Here is a 21,721-nt window from a genome sequence, read left to right on the forward strand (position 1 = left end):
CTGTGTAGTTATGACCAACCTATGACATTACTTTGCCAACAAAGGTCCGTCTAGTCAAGGCTGTGGTTTTTCCAGTGGTCATGTATGGATGTGAGAGTTGGACTGTGAAGAAAGCTGATCGCCGAAGAATTGATGCTTTTGAACTGTGGTGCTGGAGAAGACTCTTGAGAGTCCCTTGGACTGCAAGGAGATCCAACCAGTCCATTCTAAAGGAGATCAGTCCTGGGTGTTCGTTGGAAGGACTGATGCTAAAGATGAAACTCCAATACTTTGGCCATCTCATGCGAAGAGTTGACTCACTGGAAAAGAGTCTGATGCTGGGAGGGATTGGGGGCAGGAGGAGAAGGGGACGACGGAGAATGATATGGCTGGATGGCATCACCGACTCGATGGACGTGAGTTTGAGTGAACTCTGGGAGTTGGTGATGTACAGGGAGGCCTGGCGTGCTGTGATTCATGGGGTCACAAAGAGTCGGACACGACTGAGCGACTGAACTGAACTGAACTGAAGGTGGTTTAAAAAAGGGAGGCAGAAAGACTATTGTAATGTGTGTATGAGATGATTAGGGCCTGAACTCAGAGGTTATGTTAGCAATTGGAATAGGGAGGACATGTCAGTTTTTAAAAACAGGACTTGTTTGTTCATTAGGTATTGGGGTAAGGTACAGCCCAGAATGAACCTGAAGTTTGGATCCTCAGTCAGAAATTACAGCTGCTTCATTTGGACCTTCCACAAAATTGACCATAAAATAAGAACTTAATAACATCCTAGAACTGAGGAACATTATGTAGTCTTGTTCTAGAAACCATAAAATGCAGCTTAGAATTGACTCAAGATAGAGGAAGCAAACCAGGCAAGGAAGAAGGTAGTTTTTCATTTAACAGTGGAGAACCATTGCTATGGCTTGTACCTGCATCTGATTTTTATATGGTGAATGGTGTAGGCCATTTACTTACGGGCTTTTCTGGTGGCTCAAACAGTAAAGAATTCAACTGCAATGCAGGAAACCTGGGTTCAATACCTGGGTCAGAAAGATCTCTTGCAGAAAGGAATGGCAATCCACTCCAGTGTTCTTGCTTGGGCTTCCTAAGTAGCACAGTGGTAAAGAATTCATAGGAGACTCAAGAGATGTGAGTTTGATCCTTGGGTCAGGAAGATCCCCTGGAGAAGGAAATGGGAACCCACTCCAGTATTCTTGCCTGGAAAATTCCATGGATGGAGGAGGCTAGTAGGCTACAGTTCGTGGACTCAGAAGAGTTGGACATGACTGAGCAGCTGAGCACGTATTGTACTTATGGTGATGGCAACACCACAGCACTGACTGAAGATGAGAATCCTGGTGACCTCATAGTACAGCAGATTTAGAAAATCATCTAAAATGGTCTTCTGCTCACCCATAGGCTTCTCTTTATAAACATATGTGTACATTGTTTGGCTAATGGTTTCTTAGTTGGACCTGTGTATATGAAGGTGACAGAATGTATTGTGTAGTCCATCAGCTAGAGAACACATGTAAAGCAGCTTTAATGCCAGTTCTTACTAAAACGTTGGCTATGCATGTAAGCAGTATAGACCTAAAACCTTACCTGTAGCCAGAGCTACATAGTAAGTTCCACATGAAGATAGAAGTTTGTAGTTCAGTCTTATTGAACTACATTGAACTTTCATTGAAAAATTAAAAGTTGACTTAGTGTATAGAATACAGTAGCATCTACTGTCTAACCAGTCTTGACTGAGTGATGATCTTAGTAGGCAAATTGTTTTATTTGAATATATTTAACTTTTTAAAATTATTCTGTATTAGCATATTCGGGATTAAAGTTTTATTATATCAAACATATACCATATTTGGTACATTTTATATTATAGTTTTTAGAGATGTGAAATTTAAGTTATGGAAAAGAAAATGTCATAATATGGGGGGATTTGCAAACTATATTTTACCTCTATAATTCCTTAATTTAGTCATATCAAACAGTTAATTTAGAGTTAATTGTAGTTATAAATTTTTTTTTCTCCAAGCCACCAGGGAAGCCCAACAATTATTAGTACATGGCTAACCTTGTTTCATAGGGCTTCCCAGTGGTATAGTGGTAAAGAATCCACCTGCCAGTGCAGGAGATGCAAGAGACACAGGTATTATCCCTGGTTCAGAAAGATTCCCCCAGAGTAGGAAATGGCAGCCCACTCCAGTATTCTTGCCTGGAAAATTCCATGGACAGAGGAGCTTGGTGGGCTGCAGTCCATGGGGTCACAAAGAGTTGGATGCAGCCAAGCACACACACAATTTTGTTTCATATATATCCACCCTCACTGTAATTCCCTCTCTCCAGTTACTTTGAAGCGGTTTAGATGTCGTATCATATTATTTTTATATATGAAAATTCTTTTTTAAAAAAGACAAATACCATTACACTAAAACAACTTCCAGACCATCATTAAGTAATCAGTATCTATACTTCCCAGTTGACTCGTAATTGTTTTTTCAGTTTGTTTTTTCAACATTTAGATATAGGCTAGAATGTTGAATTAAGGTCCAAAGAATGAGTGATTGGCTAATATGGCTATTAAATCTCTTTAAATATATAGGTTCTCTTTCCTTTCTTCTTTCTTTTTCCTTTTCCTTGGAATTTTTGTTGAGGAATGCATGTCCTTTATTGGATAATCTTCCATAGTCTGGATTGTGCTGATTGTATCCATGTGACACCATTTAACATGTTCCTTGGTCCCTTTTTGTTTCCTGTAAATTGGTTTTTAGATCTACAGACTTGATCAGATTAAGGTTCAGTTTTTCTTGTGGGTGTGGGGCAAGACTAATAGGTGGTGGTGTATAATTCTACCAGGAGGTGTACAGCGTTGGTTGTTTCTTCAGTACTGTTACCAGCCACTGATGATCTTTGTCTATATCTATTCGTTATGGGTTGCAAAATGATACAAAAATAATTTCTTCTTCAATTAGAATACTTCTATAAAAAGAAATTTCGCCTCAACAAATATTTAATTTCCTTGAGGTACAGATCTGATAGGAATGGCAAGTTGAATGCTTGATTCTTGTCCTTCACTAACCAGTTTTCAGAAGAATGAGCTTGTCCTTTTGGCATCCGCTAAAGGTGACCAGTGGATTTAAGCATATTTGATGTGTTTCAGTGCACTCTGTTACTCATCATTGTTGATACTCAGTTGTCCTGTTTTTATCCATTAGGAGCTTACCAGGCTGGCTTCTGAGTCTTTTGACACAACCTTGGAGTCTTTGTTAGCTTCTTTGTTTTCCATTATGACAAGATGTTTCAGACTTAGATGTTTCCTGTCCTGTTTCCTTTTAGAGGGAAATATATGAACCTCAGTATGTTCTCAGTACTGAGCTAGACACAGGCTAGAATTCTGAAGTAGTATTTCACAAAGAACTACCTGATCTCAAGGGGCTTATAGTCTTAAAAGTTCCATTTTTTATTCATTTGGTTTATTTACTTTGCATACATTTTGATGTGGTAAAATCAGATTTCGATTTTCTCTTACTTGATTGAAGCAAATCTTTGATTTTATTGTATGATAGGTATATATCAGAATGAGATGAAGGTCTTTTTTTTTTAATTTAACGTGTAATAAAAATTAATAGAATGACTTTTTAAAGATAAAACCTGGCAATGATACACATTTTACAAACCGGATGCCATGCAGGAACAATAGTATGTTTGTTTTTTGCATAAATGTGTAAGTAACCATATAATTTATTGTCCAGACTGGGAGATATGTGAGAGGGGCATTATTAATAATTACTCTGGGAGAAACAGGTATAAATCAGGACTATACCGCCACTCTGTTTATAAACTAATTGGCAATATTGTAAGCTTCCAGAGACCAGGGATCATATTAGCATGTTAGTAGTTATCTGTGGTAACTCACTGTGGTAGGTGCTCAGTAAATACTTGTTGAGTGTTACTGAAAATCTGCTGGTATTTTGAGGCTTCAGTTCAGTTTAGTTCAGTCACTCAGTTGTGTCTGACTCTGCGACCCCATGAATCACAGCACGCCAGGCCTCCCTGTCCATCACCAACTCCCGGAGTTATCGAGTCGGTGATGCCATCCAGCCAACTCATCCTCGGTCGTCCCGTTCTCCTCCCACCCCCAATCCCTCCCAGCATCAGAGTCATTTCCAGTGAGTCAGCTTTTTGCATGAGGTGGCCAAAGTATTGGAGTTTCAGCTTTAGCATCAATCCTTCCAGTGGTGTAGATTTAAGTGTTTTTTACGCTTTGTTAAATTATGTTTGCACTTTCTTCCAGCTTTCATCAACACTTGCATCTAAGGGATCTTATACATTGAACCTGAATAGATTTGATAAATTCATTTAATTTTTAAGTGTAGTATCTGTTGTTCTGTTTATTGTAGAAATAATATATGTTCATTATAAAAATATTAGAATATGTAGATTACCTCTTTACCAGCAACTCTCACCTCCACTTCCCCCCCCAAAAAAGTCATCTATCCTTTGATTATGGGCCTCTCCAGTGGCTCAACGGTAAAGAATCTACCTATAGTGCAGGAGACTCAGCGAGAGACGCTGGTTCAATCCCTGGGTGGGGAAGATACCCTGGATGGCAACCCACTCTAGTATTCTTGTCTGGGAAATCCCATGGACAGAGGAGCCTGGCAGGTCGCAAAAGAGTCAGACATGACTTAGCAACTAAAGAATAACACATCCTTTGATTGGATTTTAGTTAAAGGGAGAAAAAAGCATAGCAGTTATATACTCAACTAGTTCTTAACTCTCAGAGTCCCTCTCACTCACCATTTAGCCAGAGGACCTTAATTTCCTCTATTTATAAAGGAGACTTGTACGCATTTGACAGGAACTTTGTAATTCTTAGATTGATACAGGGTTTTGGTCGGGGGAGGAGGGAGCTGGGGAAGGAGAAAACAGTTACTTGAACAGTAGTTATGTGATTAAAACTCTCAATGTTTCTTAAAAGTATTGCCAAAAATAGTTGATAGAAATTTTGCATTGATGTAAAACAGTGTGAAAACACTTTGATTTTGGTGAGGGAAGTATATTTAAAGATATTACAATAAAAATCCACATTACTATTTAATATATTTTCTTCAGCGTAAACAGGTGAAGGAGAATTTGTTTTGGTCATCTGTCCATAAGGCTTTGACTGGGCAACCTGCTTGGTCATATTGGCTTGCTTATCTTGATCACTCATTGGATTTGGGTTATGACAAAAAAGTAGGCAAATAAATATTCAGGTTTTTGACTGATTACATCTATTTATAGCACATATATTGTGAAGAGCTGTGGTTTTCTTTAGATTAAGAAAAGCATCATATAAAAATCATCTTCACATAAATGTTTCCTCTACCCACTCATTTGTCTGCAAGCCAGGAGTTTGTTCATTTCCTCTTGGGCTCATTGCCTTTGCTGTTCATAAGCTCATTTTCTAGACATTCCAGTGCATTTAAAATATAAATGTTTAAAGTGTGTATTGTTACTAAATAATTTATTTTATACCCTCAAAGTAACTTCTCTGGGGCTTATAGGGAGATAGTGCCTTGGAACAGGTTGTTTGCTCAGAAATAAGGATGTTTGGAATTTTTGTCTTACTGAAATATGCACAGTCATTCACAGCTCAATATAGAGAACCATGTTTGGGGAAAAGTAATTAAAAATTCTGTGTGGAAAAACCTTTGTATATTTGAACATCTGCCACCGGCTTTCTCTGCTCAGGTTCAGTTCAGTTCAGTCACTCAGTCGTGTCCGACTCTTTACCCCTGACCAATTATTGAACCACAGAGCAAATAGTGAAGAATAATTTTGTGTGATGCTGAGGGATTTTTGCTCCTCACAAACACATTGTTAAATTGCCACATGTTTTATGGGTTGGCCTTGAGTTAAAATTTTAGTGTTTTGTCACCAATAACTAGCATAAGTTTGTCAGTATGATACGTGTATGTGTATGCATGTTTGTATATGTATGTGTTCGTAAGGAGTGTGCTTTTCATTCCTTAAACTGAACTATTGAGATGTGTTTGACTTTTTTTTCCTCCACTGCTTTACCTGCTATATGGCATTTAGTGCAAAAAATTTTTTTTTCTTGAAAGTTGCAGATCCCTTGAGGGCAACAAACACTACACTCAAAGTGAAACTAGGTTACTGCTTCTGCAACATGCAGTGGTTTGTATCAAAAGCTGTTTTGGTCTTAACTTTGAAATTATCCCTTTTTCTTTGAAGTGGTCATATTTTAATTTGGAGTGGTTTTAAATTTTAGAAGTTTCTGAAGTGAACATTAAAATGTTTTAGTATTTTTTATGTGGTTGTTGTGCATAAGTTTATAGAAAGCTTATCTCTAGACAGCATATTTCTTCAATAAGACCAAAAGGAAAAAATACTTAAGATTTGAGAATGTATGAAAGACTGAAAGTGTTTTAGGAGTGTATTCCAAATAGTTTTAGGTAGCTGTGTTATAGATTTCCTTAGCTTTTAAAATATCTGAACTTTTGTGATTTAGTACCTAGTGTTTTAATATTGGAATTACTGTTTTAGTATAACCAAGAGAAGATTGGGTACTTTTCTACTTTTCATTTATTTACTGTTACTACATATTGTGGTAGGTAGCTTTTTTTTTTTTTTTTTTGGTTGATATGTTCTGAAATGAGGTGGAGATGAAGTTTGTGACTTTATCATAGTTTTTCTTCTGTATATAATTTTTTAAAGCTTAATAAACTAACCTACTATAATGAAATTCTAAAATCTTTTCTTGTAGTGGGTTCTTTGTGGTAAAAGGTGTCCCTCCCCATCAGCATTTAAACATACTCAAATCTCTCCCATCTTTGAAAACCAAATCAAACTTTGTGTCTTTCTGGAGTCTTGTTGGCATTCCTTAGCTGCCATTCCCCGCTCCTCTCAGGAAAGGCTGGTTAGTTGAGTGGGCCCCACAGCTAGGAGTGGAAGCTCTAGAACTCAGCCCAAGTCTGAGCCCTCAGGCATTACACAGTAAGTCCTGTACATACGAACCTTCAAGTTGCAGACTTTCAAAGATGCAAATGTTTCGCATGTCCAGTCACGTAAGTTAGGTCACATTCTGGTATACATGTGGCCGTACATTGTCATACGTGTGCATCCTTTACAAGTGGTTGTGCTTTTGTGTGCTTTACTGAACAGTACTGTATGTAGGCTTGAAATATATCATACTACATTTCAAGCCCAGGATGTCCTGAAGCGAGCAGAAAAGCAGCAGTGATGTAGCTGGTACTACTGTACTGTACTGTACTATAAGATTTAAACTTTTTTCTTTATTTTTTTAACTTTTTTCTTTATTTTTTAATGTTTGTTTTTTATGTATTATTTGTGTGAAAAGTATTATAAACCTATAACAGTATAGTACTACATAGTTGATTGTGTTAGTTGGGTACCTAGGCTAACTTTGTTGGACTTAAAAGCATATTGGATTTCCAAATGTGTTCTCAAAATGGAACTCATTCATGTGTAGAGGACGTATTATACTAATTAAGACGCCTATTTTTCCAGGGAGAAGGAGGCTGTGGAAGGACAGCGGGGCCTTCACGTTAAGGAATTATTCAGCCACTAAATTCAGTGGTCACTTTTCTCTCTTCAGTTCAGTGCAGTCACTCAGTTGTGTCTGACTCTTTGCGACCCCATGGACTGCAGCACACCAGGCTTTCCTGTTCATCACCGACTCCCAGAGCTTACTCAAACTTAAATCCATTGAGTCGGTGATGCCATCCAACCATCTCATCCTCTGTTGTCCCCTTCTCCTTCTGCCTTCACTCTTTCCCAGTGTCAAGGTCCTTTCCAATGGGCCTGTTCTTCACATCAGGTCTCCATCTTACTCAGTGTTTTTAGCAGTATTTGATACAGCTGACCAGTTCTTCTTTCTTGAAAAAAAAAAAATTTAATCTCTTGGCTTCTGTGTGTTGCAGTTTAGCATTTCCATTTTACCTCAGTATTAATTTTTCACTCTTCCTTGTTGGCTTTTTCTCCTCTGCTCTTGGAGTGCTCTAAAGCTTTCTTTTCTCTATCTATCCTGTCTTCCCAGTCCTCAGATTTAAATTCTTCCTGTGTGCTGCTGTCTCCAAAATATGTAACTCCAGTCCTGTCTTCTCCCCTGATCTTCTATCCAATTGATTACTTGATATCTTTGCTTGCATGGCTAATTTGCATCTCAAACATGACCGTATAAATTAGGATGCCTTAGATACGGAAATTCAAATTGTCTTACGTCATCTTGGATACTGTTCTTTCTTTCCTTCTTGGCGGCACTGGGTCTACGTTGTTGCACGCGGGCTTTCTTTAGTTGCCATGAGGGGCAGCTACTCTTCATTGTGGTGCTGGGCTCCTCAGTGTGGTGAATCTTCTTGTGGACCACAGGCTCTAGGTGCATGGGTTTCAGTAGTTGTGGTGTGGGCTCTAGGGTGCATGCTCAGTAGTTGTGGCACACGGGCTTAGCTGCTCTGTAGCATGTGGAATCTCCAGACCAGGGATTGAACCTATGTCCCCTGCATTGGCAGCGAATTCTTATCCACTGTACCACTAGGGAAGTCCATTACTTTTCTTTGTTTATCCTTCACATCTGATGAGAAAATCCTGTTGATTTTCCCTTTTTTTTTTTTTTTTTTTTGGCTCTCTGCCACTTTTAGTAATGCCCGTATCTCTCAGCCCTATAGTCAAACCCTTCCATTTTCTGTCCCTGCACTAATCACATTTATAAGCTTATAACCTCTGGTATAAAGCTGAAGCTCCAATACTTTGGCCACCTCATGCGAAGAGTTGACTCACTGGAAAAGACTCTTATGCTGGGAGGGATTGGGGGCAGGAGAAGGGGATGACCGAGAATGAGATGCCTGGATGGCATCACTGACTCGATGGAGGAGGGTTTGAGTGAACTCCGGGAGTTGGTGATGGACAGGGAGGCCTGGCGTGCTGTGATTCATGGGGTTGCAAAGAGTCGGACACGACTGAGCAACTGGACTGAACTGAACCTCTGGTAAGATCTCTTTGACTGGGCCTGAGTATACTGTGTTTCTTCATGATGACAGCCTTACTCTCCTCAGCCTGTGTTTTCATTTCCTCTCTGCTTCTTGAGATCCCTCCATCCTCCAGGACCTCGCTCAGATCTCATGCTCTTCATGGGGTCCTCCATAACTGTGCATTCTGCATCTTTCTTGCCCTTTTAAATAGTTATGTGGTGCCTTTAAAAAATACCATTTGTTTTATTGGGCAATTGTAACTTGTTTTTTGTTCTTGCTCTCCAAACAAATTTAAGCCTATGAAGGTTGAGGTCAATACAATAATTATTTGAAGGAATAAATGAATATCTTTCTCCTTATATTAGACTCTTGGTACTTTGTGTGTAGATGACAGATGTGAATGAATAGTAGAGTTCTATAATTGGACAGAAAACACTTAGTTTATAAACCCATTTGACCTGTAAACTTTGCCTTTAATAATCAGAAAAAAAAAGTTAGACGTTTCTCTCCTTAGAGGAAGAAAGGATATCTGGGCATTCACAAATAAACTCTGTGTTTGAGTAGCAGCAGTTTTAGTAGAGTCCTATCATTTCCAAGACTGTGACTCACTGGATGTCTCGTGACAATTCTTTAACCATAATTCAGTGTGGTTAGGGTTACAACCCACATCCCAGTATCAACCTATTCCGTATATTCAGCTGTACCTCCCAAAAGAGAAGGAAGAGCCATTGCCTCAGTTCGCTACCACGTGTCTCTACCTTTTTGACACAGTTGTGGCATTGCTACCTGGTTTTGTTTCACTCAACCTACAACTTATTTTTTTTAAGGACCATTAAAAATAAGGTATCAATGGATATGGCAGGTATCTGAGGCTTCATAGATTTCTTCTACATCCTATTTGGCACGTTGTCATAAATGCCTTCCGATCAAGGCTGAGGATTGAATCATCCAAGGAATGGTGTTAAGCATGGTCATCTCTCTCTCTACTCTGAGAAAGTGTGGTGGACCCAGTGTTTTGGGATAAGTTACCTATACTGTGGTTCAGGCTATGAGCCAGTCCCATTTAGTGTCATTCTTCCTTCAAGATTGTAGATAATATATACCCTTAACTCAGGCATCCCCATCCTGAGATCAATAACTAATTTTAGTGTTCAGAAAGTCAAATGGAAATTATGGTAAAAGCTGGAGAGCCTAACCGAAAAGTTAAGGTAGGCTATTTTTTTATATTTGGTTAGTACAAAAATTTTTTAAAGTATGACCTAAATGCAAATTCCTAAACACAACTTTTAAAAGCAGTGCTGCATGCAAACGTGGAAGGGGCATCATGAGAATGGCAAGGGGAGTATAAATGATGCCCTTCATGTGGAAAAGATTGGGGTTACTGTGCAGCATTAGGTGACCAGATGAAATAGGCAAGAGAATGGAAAGAAAGAATAGTGCAAACAGTAAGTGTCACTGGTGGAAGGGATGCCCTTAAGTATGTAGATGAGAAATCTGAGGGTTTGAAAGGTAGAGTAACCTGCCCAGTGGTGTGGAAGAGCCCACAACAGTGCCAGTTTAAATCCTGTGACCTTAGTACTGTGGGTGGTTTTACATTTTCCACTCAGTCTCATTGTATCACTTCCTGTTAAGAGTCCAGTTCATCACTTATAACCTATCCAGTAAATCAATAATGTCATTTTTATATAGACTACCTAATTTCATCTTTTCTTTTGGACCATCTTTGAAGTATTAGTGTCCAGATAGCCCATTTCATTTCATTTATTTATTTGTTTTCATTCCAGTCCCAAAGGGCAATGCCAAAAAGTGTTCAAACTTCCATACAGTTGCACTCATTTCACATGCTAGCAAGGTAATGCTCAAAATCTTTCAAGCTAGGCCTCAGCAGTATGTGAACTGAAAACTTCCAGATGTACAAGCTGGATTTAGAAAAGACAAGAGGAACCAGAGATCAAATTGCCAACATCCGTTAGATCATAGAGAAAGCAAGAGAATTCCAGAAAAACATCTACTTCTGCATTATTGACTACACTAAAGCCTATGATTGTGTGGATCACAGTAAACTGTGGAAAATTCCTAAAGAGATGGGAATACCAGACCACCTTTCCTGCCTCCTAAGAAACCTATATGCAGATCAAGAAGCAACAGTTAGAACTGGACATAGAATGACTGGTTCAAAGTTGGGAAAGGAGTACATCAAGGCTGTATATTGTCACTCTGCTTATTTAATTTATACACAGAGTACATCACGCAAAATGCCAGGCTGGATGAATCACAAGCTAGAATCAGTATTGCCAGGAGAAGTATCAGTAACCTCATATATGCAGATGACACCACCCTTATGGCAGAAAGTGAAGAACTAAAGGGCCTCTTAAGTGAAAAAGCTGACTTAAAACTCAGCATTCAAAAAACAAAGATCATGGCATTCAGTCCCATCACTTCATGCCAAATAGATGGGGAAACAATGGAAACAGTGACAGACATTATTTTCTTGGGCTCCAAAGTCACTGGGGAACGGTGACTGCAGCCATGAAATTAAAAGCCACTTGCTCCTTGGAAGAAAAGCTATGACCAACCTAGACAGCATATTAAAAAGCAGAGATGTCACTTTACTGACAAAGGTCCATATTTGGTGATGGACAGGGAGGCCTGCCGTGCTGTGATTCGTGGGGTCGCAGAGTCGGACACAACTGAGCAACTGAACTGAACTGAACTGATGTAGTCAAAGCTGTGGTTTCTCTCAGTAGTCATATATGGATGTGAAAGTTGGACCATAAAGAAGGCTGAGCGCCGAAGAATTGATGTCTTCAAACTGTGGAGCTGGAGAAGACTCTTGAGAGTCCCTTGGACTGCAAGGAGATCAAACCAGTCGATCCTAAAGGAAATCAACCCTGAATATTTATTGAAAGGACTGATGCTGAAGCTGAAGCACCAAAACTTTGGCCACTTGATGCAAAGAGCTGACTCATTGGAAAAGACCCTGACGCTGGGAAAGATTGAGGGCAGGAGAAGGGGGCGACAGAGAGTGAGATGGTTGATTGGCATCAGTGACTCAATGGACATGAGTTTGAGCAGGAGATAGTGAAGGATAGGAATGCCTGGTGTCCATGGGGTCACAAAGAATCCAACACGCTGAACAACAACAACAGCACCAACAGTGAGAAAGCATAAACAGTCCTTTGTCTTTTGGTCGGTCAGATATCCCACCCCAAGGTGGCTCAGTCATGAAGAATCCACCTACCAGTGCAGGAGACTCGGGTTCAATCCCTAGGTCAGGAAGATCCCCTGGAGGAGGAAATGGTAACCACTCTAGTATTCTTGCTGAGAAAATCCCATGGACAGAGAAGCTTGGTGGGCTATATAGTCTGTGGGGTCACAAAAAGTAGGGCATGACTGAATGACTGAGCAGGCATGTAGGCAGGTCAAATATATAAATTCTATAATTTCCTGGTGTTGGTCGTGCATCTGAATACTGTGATTTTTATTTTTGTAAAGTATCATGGATGAATGTAATGAGAGAATTTCTTGATTTTCATTTTCTAAATGAGCTTTTAATTCAAGTTCACAGTGATCTAGTTAACATACACATAGGCCTCTCATGATGGCTTCCATATAGGTAGCCATGGTATGAACATCTGTACCTGCTAAATAGGTCTCAGTTCTAACTTAACATGTTACCTTTAGGAGTTTAAGAAATGTAAGATGCACAAGGCCTTTCAGGTCTAATTTTTCTCATTCTCATAGGCAGGATATCAACTAATAATGATCAAGATACTCACATTGATAGCCATTTTGAAAATGGGCTAGTACATTAAATGCAGTAACTGTTCCATAAAACAATCTTTGGTCAAAGCTAGACTGAGAATTCCAAAAATTATGTATTTTGTTGTTATGTTCTTCTGATTGTTTTGTTTTTTCTGATTGTTTTTAATGGCACTGAAAGTGTTTATGTGTCCAGGACTTTGTTTGCTCTTATTGGGAAAGATAACAGTAATACAGAACTCTTACTCTTCTTTCAAAAATAACTCCATTGTTAAATTATATTCTCCTGTCTATAGATAACATTTATGAATTAAACTGAATAATGGGAAAGATGTTGTGAAAATATATTGTGATCACCCAGGTCCTGAAGGGTAGCCTACTTAGTGTTTGGTTTCTTTGACCCTAGGGAGTTATTGGTGAAAGTTAAGGTTGCTTAAGCGGACTGTGTGATGAGTAATGCACTTTAGTTTTTATTATCTTATTTGGAAATGTGGAGACTGTTGATGCTTGAAGGTAATCAGGTGGTACCTAGGAGGAGTACCTCTCCCTTGTCCTCTTCTGCTAGCTTCACTTGCATATTACCAAGGAACACAGTGACAGTCTCATTTAAATACATATGTAAGAAACCACAGTGAAATTTTATTTTTACAGAAGGTTTGTTTAAAATTGGAGGTGACAGGCATTTCTCAATTTCATCTCTAACAGTTAATGGATTAAATGGACTGCTTAAAAAATAATTCTTTGACATATTAAATTTTGTTAGATAACACAACATTAAAATTAGTTACATTTTTCAACTATATAAAGTATAGGCCTCTGAGAACTCTTTATGATGTTTATCTAAAATATGGTTCAGTGATATATATCATTTAAGGTTTTGTTTATTGTAAAGTTGCCTTTTATGTGTTGGTGTTGGTAGCTTTTCTAGTGTAAACCAGATCAATTTTGTGAGCACTTTTAGAAAGTAGGCACTTAGTTAATGTTTAACAAATTTGTGATAAATGTGCTTTATGTAATATGTAAAGTATCATGTAAATGTGTGTAATTATCTCCACTACTGTATATGTTTCATAGCTCAGAGAGTAGAATTTACCAAGTTTTGCAGTTTGTTTTCTTAGCTCCCATCTTCCAGACTGGCAGATTGAGACATAGATTAGTAAAATTTAAGAGTTGACAATACCAAAATTTCATTTAAAAATGAACCCTGGTTATCAGTCCCATCGTTAAGCCTGTTTGATCATGCATTCTTTACTATAATAATATGGCTTTGTTTTATATAAAAGAACAAGGACAGAGGGGTCTAAATGATTCTTGAAGTGAAGTGAAGTGAAATCGCTCAGTCGTGTCTGACTCTTTGCGACCCCATAGATTGTAGCCTACCAGGGCTCCTCTGTCCATGGGGTTTTCCAGGCAATAGTACTAGAGTGGATTGCCATTTCCTTCTCCTAATTAAAATTATGTAGCAGTTTATCATCTTAAGTAATTCAGACTTCTGGTGTACACCGCACGGTAAAGTCATCCTTCAGTATCCGTGAGGGATTGATTCCAGAACTCCCATGATACTAAAATCCAAGGATGCTTCCTCGTATATAATGGTATATAGTATTTATATAACCTGTACACATCCTCCTGTAGGTATCTCTGAGTATTTATATCACTTGTACTAGGTATACACAGTGTAAATGCTGTGTAATAGTTGCTTGGGTGCTGCAAGTTCAAGTTTTGCTTTTTGGAACTTTCTGCAATTAAAAAAATATTTTTTTCTTTTTTAAAAAATTTATTTATTTTAATTGGAGGCTAATTATAATCTTGTAGTGGTTTTTGCCATACATTGACATGAATCAGCCATGGTTGTACATGTGTCCCCGATCCTGAACCCCCATCCCACCTTCCTCCCCATCCCATTCCTTAGGGTCATCCCAGTGCACAGCCCTGAGTGCCCTGTCTCATGCATTGAACCTGGACTGGTGATCTATTTCACATATGGTAATATACATGTTTCAATGCTGTTTCTCAAATCATCCCACCCTTGCCTTCAAATATATATATTTTTAATGTGAGGTTGGTTGAATCTGTGGATGTGGAACCCCTGGATAGGGGGCGCCAACTGTATACTGAAAGGTTTCTTAAGATTTTTTCCCCCAGTTTTATAGACATGATTGACACACAGCACTGTATAAGTTTGAGGTGTGTAGCATAATGATTTGACGTATATACATCATGAAATGATTACCATAAGTTTAGTGAATATCCATCATCTCACATAAGCACAAAATGAAAGAAATAGAAAAAATTTTCCTTGTGATGAGAACTCTTAGGATTTACTCTCAGCAACTTTCATGTATAATGTAAACTATATTTACATTATATGTTACTTAACTATTTTATAACTGGAAGTTTATGCCTTTTGACCACCTTATCCAGTTCCCCCTCCTTCCCTGCCCTGCCTCTGGTAACCACAAATCTGATCCTATTTTCTGTGAGTGTGTTTGTTTGGTTTTGACGTATAATTGATCTAAAACATTATGTTAGTTCCTGGTACGCAACATAGTGATTCAGTACTTCTGTGAATTTCACCGTGATGTCTAGTTACAAATATGTCACCAAACAAAGATATTACATAATTATTGACTATATTCACTATACATTTTAGACTCATGATTCATTTATTTTATAAGTGATAGTTTGTGCCTCTTAATCTTCCTCACCTGTTTCTCTTCTCCCCCCATTATTCTCCACCCCTCTGGCAACCACCTGTTTGTTTTCTGTATCTGTGACTCTGTTTCTGTTTTGTTATGTTTGTTCATTTGTTTTGTTTTTTAGATTCCACATATAAGTGAAGTCATATAGTATCTGTCTGACTTATTTTACTTAGTACCCTTTAGATCCATCCATACTGTTGCAAAGGGCGAGATCTTATTCTTTTTCATTGTTCTTGTTGTTTAGTTGCTAAGTCATGTGACCCCATAAACTATAACCTGCCAGGCTCCTCTCTGTCAATGGGATTCCCCAGGCAAGAATACTGGAGTGGGTTGCCATTTCCTCCTCCAGATCATCTTCCCAACCCAGGATTGAACTCACGTCCCCTGCATTAGCAGGTAGATTCTTTACCACTGAGCCACCAGGGAAGCCCATTCTTTTTCATAACTGAGTAATATTCCTCTGTGTGTGTGTGTATGCGCATGCACATATGTGCGCACACACTGTATCTTCTTTATCCATTCATATATTGATGGGCCCTTGGGTTGCTTCCTTTTCTTGGCTATTGTAAATAATACTATAATGAGCATAAGCATTTTCTTCAGATAATTACCCAGGAGTAGAATTGCTAGATCAAAGGTAGTTCTATTTTTAATTTGAGGAATCACCATACTGTTTTTCATAGCGGCTGCTTTCACAGATTATTTTTAAGGAAAAAACAGGACATGGTAAGATTTCACTTATTTTAGGCCTACTGAAAGTAGAACCTGCTGTATTTTATATATATGTATAAATAAAGATTTTAGTGTGAACATGAGTCTTAAACTCAGTTTAATCACTAAGTAGGGAATTAATTATTTCGTAAAGAATGCATTCTTGTAAAGAACTCTTTAAAGTTGCCATTTGGATATTTTAAATTTTAGTCTGTACTAATATAGGATTTAGAATAAAATTGTGTTTTCATTTTGTTTTTATCCTAATTCCTGGTATTACCTTATTTTCCTACTTCAATTTATTTACATATTTTAAATTTATTCTATTTTGCTTAATTGTATATTTTTTTTACCATGTATATGTTGGGCTTCCTGGTTAGCTCAGCTGGTAAAGAATCCTCCTGCAATGCAGGGGACTCTGGTTTGATTCCTGGGTTGGGAAGTTTCCGTGGCGAAGGGATAGGGCTACCCACTCCAGTATTCTTGGGCTTCCCTGGTGGCTCAGATGGTAAAGAATCCACCTGCAATGTGGGAGACCTGGGTTCGATCCCTGGATTGGAAAGATCCTCTGGAGGAGGCCATGGCAACCTACTCCAGTATTTTTGCCTGGAGAATGCCCATGGACAGAGGAGGAGCCTGGCAGGCTACAGTCCATGGGGTCTCAAAGAGTCAGACACAACTGAGCAACTAAGCACAGCACATATATATATATATATATATATATATATATATTTCAAATACATACTTAAATATAGGTCTACAATTGTTTGTTATGATATAATTTGACCCCTAAAACATGACTCTAATTATATTAGTTCCTTTTTGGAAAACCTTTGCTCTATCTTGTCATCCATATTAACTACAAACTCTTCAGACCAGGGTTTAAGGTTTGTCACTATATGGCAATAACTCACCTATCTTGCCATCTCTTTGTTGCTCAAGCCCTGTATTCTAGTAAAACTAAACAACTTATACCGTCTCTTGTTCAGGAGTGTACCTCACTGTTAGCCCATTCTTATTTCCCTATGCTAGAAATGACTTTTTCTACCTTCATTTCTGCCAACCTGAAACCTGCCTGCCTTTCAGGTTTTCCTGAAATGTACTATCCTTCACAGAACTTTCCTGATTTTACCACCTGAATGCAATTTATCTTCCAAACTTTCAGGTTTCTACTTTTTAATTCATATTAAACAGTTAGTTAGTAGTTGTTAAATAATTACTTGACCATCCAAAAACTTTGAGATTAATTGTTATTTGATAAATGTATCCCTAACATACTTTCCCAATAAGAAAGAAATGAATAGCCTTAAGCAAAAGCAAGAAAGCTTTGACTAAAACATCAGACCCTTGCTATCACAAACCCATCTTATCCATTCTTCCTAATGGATTATTTTTCGAAAGAACTTTGCTGATACATATTTATCTCTTCCTCCTTTTTCCTTTCCATTTCTTGGTGGTTTTAGTTTTGGCCTGAGCCTTGTAGGTAGTTGTGTGCTTTAGAAACCTCTGTTTGGCAGGACCAGGGTCTGGCAGCACATGGGTGGTTTGAGCTTTGTAAACAGGTCAGGGGCCACGACTCTGAAGGAAGTGGAGTAAGCAGAGGTACTAGATTGATGTAGCTTACAAAATTGCCTTTTCAACTTGAAAAGACTCATCCCAAATAGAATCTTTTTAACATATAAGGAGAATGCACAGGTACATATTTTAGTAGAAAAGAAGTTAAATTTGTTGAAATTAAAATTTTCAGGGAACGAAATTAATTGTTTTCCTTTTAAAACTAAATTCAAATAAACACCCTTGAGGACTGCATAAACTTATTTTGTAGTCCACTTGGGGGAAAATGACATTGAAAAAAGCACATTCTGGAAGCTGTACTTTACTATCTATATATATGCTGACATCTTTTCTAACTTAAAAAAAAAAATTATATTTTCTTCCTGATAGCTCGTCCAACTTATAGAGTACCAGGATTGACTGCTTCTCAGCGTGTGTACCCCTGACATATACCACATTTACCCCCAAGATACACACATTAATTATAACAAAACACTAAAGAATGACCCACTTTATTTTGGGATTTATTTTATGACACTTTAGAAAATTATCTTTAAGAACTGATGGACTTATGTTGTTTTAATACTATAGAACAGCTTTAAATATCAGTGAAGGTTATTTCTCATTTGCCTCTTGTGTCTGTCTTTAGTTTCTTAGAGCTCAATACATTCACTTAGTCTTCTTAAGAACTAAGTTAAGATGATTTGTAATAGGTAAGTTAGAACTCTTACTCTATAAGTAAGGATAGAACTCTATCCTCAGTTACACATGAAGAGTTGGATAAAGGTTTTAATTTCCCTAATGTGGTTTTGGTTTTTTAAAAGTTACTCAGTTATTCTCTTATGAGATATTTTTAAGTTTTCTGGAAAGAAAATACAGGAAGATTATCATCAAAACTCAGACAAGGGAAAAGGTGCCAAAATCAAATGAAGAAAGTAAAATGTGAGCAGAAAGCCCATATGTATTTCAGAGTGAACCATTAGACTGCCTCTTATATTGTAACAATGTCATTTATTGATGTTTCTATGAGCTTTCCTGATTTTATTAGTAGTGAGATGTCACTTTCAGTTTCATATGGGAATCCATATATGTGTTGCTAATTTTAGTAGGTGAGCCGTGTCCGACTCTTTTGCAACCCCATGGACTATAGCCTGCCAGGCTCCTCTGTCCATGGGATTTCCCAGGCAAGAATACTGGAGTGCATTACCATTTCCTTCTCCAGGGCATCTTTCTGACTCAGGGATCAAACCTGTATCTCTTGTACTGCAGCCACCAGGGAAGCTCTCATATATGTGTACATCGTTAAAAATAGAATAAAGCAAAAAAAGGAGGGGAGGGGTATTCCCTGGTGTCCAGTGGTTAAGAGTCAGTGCTTTGACTTCCGGGGCCTAGGTTCAATCCCTGCTCAGGAAGCTAAAATTCCACAAGCCATGCAGCACCACCCCCACAAAAAAAGTAGAATAAAGCCCTTTAAGTCTAATTTTTTTAAAAAAAGGAAAAGTCTTATTTTCTAACTTATTAAGTAGAGAATTGATCTCATTATCTTTCTGATTTTTTAACTTTCACCTAGCAATTCAGTCTGTCTAGCTTAAGACTGAAACTGTTGATGTACGTATAAGTTCAGTTCAGTTCAGTTGCTCAGTCTTGTCCAACTCTTTGCGACCCCATGAATCACAGCACGCCAGGCCTCCCTGTCTATCACCAACTCCCGGAGTTCACTCAAACTCATGTCCATTGAGTCGGTGATGCCATCCAGCCATCTCATTCTCTGTCGTCCCCTTCTCCTCCTGCCCCCAATTCTTCACAGCATCAGAGTCTTTTCCAGTGAGTCAACTCGTCACATGAGGTGACCAAAGTATTAGAGTTTCAGCTTTAGCATCAGTCCTTCCAGTGAACACCCAGGGCTGATCTCCTTTAAATATTCATAAAGAACTGCATTAGCTATATTGTGTACAGTAACAAACCATGTCCCAATCTGGTTCACTAAAACAATGAAGGAATATTTTTTCTCACTTCATGGCCATTATAGATCAGCAGGGGAGCTCTGCTTGTGTCATTCAGTGATCCAGGCTGATGGAACAACCAGCCACCTTTTTGTACTCTACTTGTCATCATGCTAAGAGGGAAATGAAGTCCAGAGGGTCTCTCATTAGCTCAGAAGTGACTCACATTGCTTGTTTCACAACATGATGGTCTCATGTAACTAGGCAGAGCCAGGAAACATAACATGCCTATGCCAGGCAGACAGCTGAAAATATTTGATTAATAGCACCATTCTTTTGGCCACCAGTTAATTGATCTACTCTCTCACACAGGAAAAATATACTCACTTCCTTCCCAGGTAAGAAACCCTAAGTTCCTATCCAATCATGGCATTAAGCTTGAAGTCCAGGATCTCTGAGCGGATGCAAAGATGTGATCCTGGTGGTCTGTTCGTGAGGAGATGATGCATGGTTGTCTCTACATAGGGCCCAAATGTTGCTCTTTTTGATCCATAGACTTAAGAAAAAAATTGACAAATGATTGGCTGTCCTCACAAACAATGTACAGTGGTGACTAGTGGCAGGATGATAAAAAAAAAAAAAAACCTCCCATTTGAAAAGAGGAAGAATAGGAGACATACAGCAAATACTGCTGTCCCTCTGAGCAGTCATTGAGGGGACCCCTCCAGGGATAGGGAATGTTCTTGACGAGATCCCAAGTTTGCTCCGTTTCAACTGTCTGCTCTTTCTTTGCTCCCTGGCGTAATATTCTTGATCCTTCTCCTTTTTTCCTGTTCTGTTCCTTGGCTGTATTCCAAACGGACAATAAGGAATATTCCCCCTTAAGGGGATGAACAGCTTTTTTAATCCACTTCCTGCCATGGATGCTTGGGAACCCAAAGATCATTTTTAGAAGTCTTGAGTACTTCCCTGGTGGTCCAGTGGTTAAGATTCCGCTTCCACCAAGAAGGGCATGGGTCTGATCCCCTGGTCAGGGAAATTCTACATGCCACACGGTGCAGCCAAAAAGAAAAAGTCTTGAATAGTCACAGACTCTCAAGTGTAGGCTGGTGGTTCTTTTAGCAGTATAACCCTCAAAAACTTAGTTGGCTTTTTACTTGTTTCCGGTCAGCTCCATGTGCCCTAGCCACATCCATAATTCTTTCTAACCATACTTCATAGATTTGTTGTGTGGCTCTGCCTTATTGGTCTCATACTTCTTTCTTGACTTAATTTTGAGTACAGGTATTTCTTCTATAATGCCATATATGCTTTCCTGAATTCTGCAAAATTACACACTAAAATAAACAGGGCTTATAGGAAAAAATAGGATTGTGCAAACTCAAAATCTGTGGACCACTGTAACCAGTGCACTAATAACAACAAAGTAATTGAAATAAAAACAATAGCGTATTAAATCTCCATTGGCATATGCAGTCAGCATCAGTTGGCTGAAGCTTTACAGACTCAGCCTCTGGAATGCTTGTTTTTTCCTCTGCGACTTTGGGGTCTTGAAGACATTCACTTACAATAGAAACTAATTTCAGTACAGTAAAAATTTGATCTGTGGTGTGGTATATGATTCAGCAGTCAAAAACTTTCTTCTTTAAACACAGGAGGAGAAACATATATCCTCAGCTTCACCAGATATAAAGTGGAAAATGCAGTGATTCATGAAGCAGCTGAATCAATCAGCTACGACTTGCATTAAAGGAAGGTACATAAGTGGGATGTTTAGTTTTTCTCTTAGTGTTTTCATATATTGCTAAGGCTTTCTTTTAAATTTGGGAAAGCTTTTTCCTGGTTACTTCCAACAAAAGAAAAGTGCATATAAACCAACTTAACTTCTGACTGACATCATTTCCTTATTTACTAACAGCATTTGAACTAATTCACATCAAAGCAACATGCTTAGTAGCAAAACAGACTTAGAGGCTGTTTTGATGAGAGAACCCCTCTTTAGTCTTTTTCTAGAAAAGCTGTTTTATTCAGCAGTACCTTAATCAATTGGAAGGTTTTATCAGTG

General features: G+C 38.4%; 1 protein-coding gene across 5 annotated transcripts in view; it reads left to right on the forward strand.

Annotated features, from left to right (window-relative positions):
* Window positions 1-21,721, forward strand: part of ZNF652 (zinc finger protein 652) — a 65,711-nt gene that overhangs the window by 17,820 nt on the left and 26,170 nt on the right. For 2 of the 5 annotated variants that reach the window (XM_055407605.2, XM_055407606.2), the window contains exon 2: window positions 21,312-21,412. The exons of the other annotated variants lie outside the window; for them this stretch is intronic. The gene's annotated coding sequence lies outside the window, so the exon portion shown is untranslated. The remainder of the gene's footprint in view (window positions 1-21,311; window positions 21,413-21,721) is intronic. 5 annotated transcript variants of the gene reach the window in all.

This window comes from Moschus berezovskii, chromosome 20, assembly GCF_049115385.1.
Source record: "Moschus berezovskii isolate FMDL1 chromosome 20, NW_MosBer_1.0, whole genome shotgun sequence".
Classification (NCBI taxonomy): Eukaryota; Metazoa; Chordata; class Mammalia; order Artiodactyla; family Moschidae; genus Moschus; species Moschus berezovskii.